General features: G+C 33.2%; 1 protein-coding gene across 3 annotated transcripts in view; it reads right to left on the reverse strand.

Annotated features, from left to right (window-relative positions):
• LOC106879316 (uncharacterized) overlaps positions 1-5,393 on the reverse strand; it is a 15,016-nt gene that overhangs the window by 2,362 nt on the left and 7,261 nt on the right. The window contains exon 2 of one of the 3 annotated variants that reach the window (XR_001410622.2): positions 2,587-2,634. The exons of the other annotated variants lie outside the window; for them this stretch is intronic. The gene's annotated coding sequence lies outside the window, so the exon portion shown is untranslated. The remainder of the gene's footprint in view (positions 1-2,586; positions 2,635-5,393) is intronic. 3 annotated transcript variants of the gene reach the window in all.

Raw genomic sequence — 5,393 nt, forward strand, 5'->3', positions numbered from 1 at the left:
CGTATGTATGATGCTATGTATTTAGATATTTATGGATGTATGTATGCATATATTCACCTGTCTTTGTGTCTCTGCGTATCTGTATCTATATATATCTGTATGTATGTATGTATGTATGTATGTATGTATGTATATATGTGTGTGTGTGTGTGTGTGGTAGCTTAATGACTGAAATAAGTTGAAGATAAATGACACACGCACACATCCTCACGCACATACGCACACATACTTTGATCTTATATATTTTAGGCTATATATATATTTGTATTTTATACGTATATACAGTACACATACATACATACATACATACATACGTACGTACGTACATACATACATACATACATACATACATACATACATACATATACAAACGCATCAACGTTGCCGGAAAGCTTGAATAGCGACAACTTCACCAACACAGAAGAGCAGAGTTGTCAGTCTAGCACGGACCAGCAACAGTTACTTTAATTCTTATTATGAAGATTATACTTCCGAGATCCAGGAACAGGAAATGCTAGCGACGTTCTTCCTTCACAAAGCGGATATACACGTTAGGATTATATTCATATTCAACAATTTATGACGGTTGTGTGTAGTTAATGTTGAAAATCTGACTGAAGCACTTAATTTATAACAATCTAGAAATGTCGTTGCCAGAATATTACCCTCTTTCCGAGACGTGGCTGTGTACTTCAGAAAATTCGTTTAAACCACATGGTTCCATGTTCAATATCTCTTCTCTAGCTATACATACATACATGCGCGCGCACACGCACGCACACACACACACACACACACACACACACACACACACACACACACACACACACACACACACACACACACACACACACACACACACACACACACACACATAGTTGAAATTTATAGAAAAACGAAAGACGAAAGCAGGACTATGAACAACAAGGAAAATATAAAAAGTCTTTTACGTTTCGAGCCTACGCTCCTCAACAGAACGGAATAAAGGAATAAAGGAAAATAAACAGAGAGAGAATGAAAAAATCTTGTAGATTTCAGAGGTCCAGCATAGTGCGCTGATATCTACAAGTTTTTTTCATTCTCTCTGTTTATTTTCCCTTATTCCTTTCTGTTGAGGAGCGTGGGCTCGAAACGTAAAATACTTTTTAAAAAATTTTCCAGCCCGTCAAACTAATACACTTGCTTGTTGTTCATAGTCGTCTCTTCGTCTTTTGTCTTTCTATAAATTTCAACTACATATTATATACGCTTATGTAGTTACTCCAGTTTCATTCTGCTTGAACGTCCTACTCTTTGGATTTGCATTATATATATGCATACATATATATATGTATATATATTTTTGAATACATATATATTTGTGTCTGTGTGTATATGTATTGGCAAAAGAATAAATTAGCACACTCCAGAAAAAGATATCCCATAATGCATTTTCACCACCATTTCTAATATTAGTATTTCGTATACTAGTTTTGGCACTTAAAGGAAAGTGCAACTTAGACATCCCGACAAAGAAGATATTAACCACCACCGCTGTGTTTTGCATCACCAATGATAGGAACAAGATATATGCCAGACGTGAAGTAGTATGAAGGCTTTTTCAACAAGATGTTTTAGACGTGAAAAAGGAAAATATATATGCTGAACTATTGACAAACTAACAGATAGTCCTCTTGGACTTTTGATTTATACCTATAATTATTGGTGAGCTTTAATATGTAACAAACTGCCTTAACTCCAAACTTGGAAGGCTGGGAAGCACGAGCGTAATTGGAACACCGCTAATTAGGAAATTAAAATTACATGGCATTAATCGGATTTCGAAAATTTTTGAACATTCCCAAAGTTTAGCTTGAAGTAAAATCATATACAAGCATGTAAACATAAATGTTTTCGTACTTATACATGCATAAATCTAACTATATACATATGCAAACAAAGTGCCGCTAACATCATTACCATCAGAACATTTATATATCGCGGTATAAAACTGATCTGTCAGAAGTGGCTGTGCAATATACATACTCTTTTACTTGTTTCAGTCATTTGACTACGGCCATGCTGGAGCACCGCCATTAGTCGAATCAAATCGACCCCAGGACTTATTCTTTGTAAGCCTAATACTTATTCTATCGGTCTCTTTTGCCGAACCGCTGGGTTACGGGGACCTAAGCACACCAGCATCGGTTGTCAAGCGATGTTGGGGGGACAAACACAGACACACAAATACACACACACACACACACACACACATATATATATATATATATATATATATATATATATATATTATATACGACGGGCTTTCAGTTTCTGTTTACCAAATCCACTCACAAGGCTTTGGTCGGCCCGAGGCTATAGTAGAAGACACTTACCCAAGGTGCCACGCAGTGGGACTGAACCCGAGACCATGTTGCTGGTAAGCAAACTACTTACCACACATCCACTCCTGTTTGAAAATAATTATTTCTTAAACCTATCATTAAATAGCGCCTGTCTTAACGGGAGTAGTTGATAAACCCCAATCACTCTGGTGCTAGAAGACTATACGAAAGTATGTGAAAACACGAATTGTAATATCTATACCTGCTTGTATACGGCTGCTGCCTCTTTGACGGAAGACTTGGGATATATCTGTAGAGTGTGCGATAAGGAAGTAATTTAACAACGCAATCAGCTCAGTTAAATAATGAAACTAGAAGAAACTATAGACAATCAGCTTCACAGAATCGGATACTTAAATGCAATCATAAGGTGTTAGGTGAATAATAACAGCACAGCACACCAACAGCAGCGCACAGAAAAATTAAGAAAAATATACGATTATATTACACCCGAAAATCTTGAGTGAAAATTAACAACTTTAAAGCATGAACTTTAGTGGTTGAATTAAAAATTCGAATTTTTCTCTCTCTCTCTCTGTCTCTCTCTCTCCCTCCCTTTTCCTCTCACTCTGTTTGTATAGAAACCTCATACTATGATACAGGCACAAAATTCAGACTTTCTCTAGAAAGTCACTATAATGTATATATTACTTGGAAAAATGCAAGCAAGAAAAATAATATTCTTAAGATTATAAACTTGGAAACTTTTACAAGTTATTACACTTGTAAAAGTTCAGGACAACTTATTACATCTGGTAAAGTAGAGAACAAGAAAATTTTTACTTAAAATATTGCAGCTAAGGATAACATTTCATATGGAACATTTTGATTTAGAAAATATTAGCTTTTATTAAAACTAAAAATTTTATTTCAAGTTATTACTTCTATATGTTGTTACTTGTTATTTCTATTAGAAATAAAAAAATAACTCAATTAAAATATTTTTTGCACTTAGAAATTTGAAAATAGGTTATAAAAATAATAGTAGTACATAATTAGTTAGTACAATAAATAGAATAATACAAAAATTATTTATACATTACAGTAAAATCTACCTACAAGAAATTCACAGTAAAATTTGCTTGAGCTATTGCCTAAGTTATTGCCAAGTCTTCACATTTTTAGTCTTGACCCCATGCCTGTTTTTACATAATAAATTTGCCTACCATATATACTATTCTACTTTCCCTAAAACTTTAGCTATATTGGTACTTCTGGCTCTCATTTTTTAAGGTATTCTAGTGTGCCAATATTTTAACAAAATGATGGTACCTTTTTTAATTATAATGTTACTTTGCAAATTAAAACCAAATAACTTTTAATATTCAAATTTTATTCTTAGCTGCAATATTTTAAGTAAACATTTTCGTGTTCTGTACTTTACCAGATGTGATTAATTTGTCCTGAACTTTTCCAAGTGTAATAACTTGTCTTGTAGTTTTCCAGGCTTATAATCTTAAGAATATTATTTCTCTTGCTCGCATTTTCCCATGTAATCCATGTTTTTTCCAGGCTATGCTAATTAATAATGTGTCAAATGTGTCAATTAGCAGTGTTGTTAATAATTTTTTTCCTTACCTCAATGACGCCGGAGACATATATTAAAAGTCCCCTTATAGAACTGTATTATCACTTTCAAATTTGAGAAACAAACACTCATAACTATTTTTCTTTTAAGACTTCATTGAATGAGATTGATACCATGAAATTCTTCGAATTGAGCTCTATCATTTAAGTTTAATTAAACTATAGTTTGTTTTTAAAATAACAAAAGTTGATTTTACTGAAATCCAATTTATTGCCTTACTTATATATTTTTTCATGATATCTTACTTCAACTTTTTAATACAAATTTTTGATGCACGGCAACAAAACCATGAAATTCTTTATGTGTTCGTCTATCCTTCAATCTAAGATAAATATATTTTGATTTTGAAATAAACAAGTTATTTATATCTAAGCTTGATTGGTGGTGTTACTTACTCTCCTGTAATGTTGCTACAAATATTCTGATGTAAACCTTTTTCTGCTGGATCAAATCTCAATTTTTTATGCCATAATATAGCCAGGGACCAGTCTTCTTCAAAAATGTTAGCAGTTTTTTATTTGGTTAAGAACCGAATTAGCGGTTCTTAAACAAATCTCTGAAAGATGCTGCATGTGAGTAAATTGCGGCCTTAAGAATATTATTCAACTACTACCGTAGTTGAATGTTATATGTCAAAGAACTCCGAAAGGGTAGATTACCGTAGAAAGGTCAAATCTTAAGTCCAGACTGAAAACGCAAACGTAGCAGAAAATTATAGCCCCCATTGCTTGTCTATACATTTTAAATATACAAGCTATCTCAATCGTTTCTTTCAAAATCATTGCAAGTATAAAAGTGGAGTGACTGAAGATCTGATACATGGAAAGAAAACACGCGGCGATGTGCTGAACAAGTTTTGATAAATAACGCGTCAGAAATCTTGAGTTATTATGGCTTTATAACTAAAAGCCATTTGATTCAATTTCCAAGTCATGGCCGCTGAAATCAATGTATTTGGCAAAAGAAAGAAAAAAAACTTATGGCAATCATTATACCTGGAACTGAAAGTAGAATGACTGTCTCCGTTATTATAACTATTTCAAAGAATATTATAATAATGCAGTCTGTTTGTGATCTTTTTGCAATAAATTCACTTACATGCCTTTTATAACAATCCTCTAGCTACGTTCTTACATCTAGAGAGGCGAGAGACACTAATATAGCCTATAATTTATCTGTGATTAATCTAAAGATTTATACTCGAAATATTTACAATGCTGAGAAACAGGTGCATTTTATTGCAGAATTTTCTACTGTTATCAGGATGGAATTAAGCCGAAAGGCATGCTTATATTTAGTAGGTGAGCGTGATAAACGCTTTTCCAAATCCCTTTCAATCAATTAACTTTCTCTCCCTCCATTCCACTGTGTGCGTGTGGGTGTGTAGGTGTGCGCGTATATATATATATATATATATATAT

Source organism: Octopus bimaculoides, chromosome 7 (genome assembly GCF_001194135.2).
Source record: "Octopus bimaculoides isolate UCB-OBI-ISO-001 chromosome 7, ASM119413v2, whole genome shotgun sequence".
In the NCBI taxonomy this organism is placed as follows: Eukaryota; Metazoa; Mollusca; class Cephalopoda; order Octopoda; family Octopodidae; genus Octopus; species Octopus bimaculoides.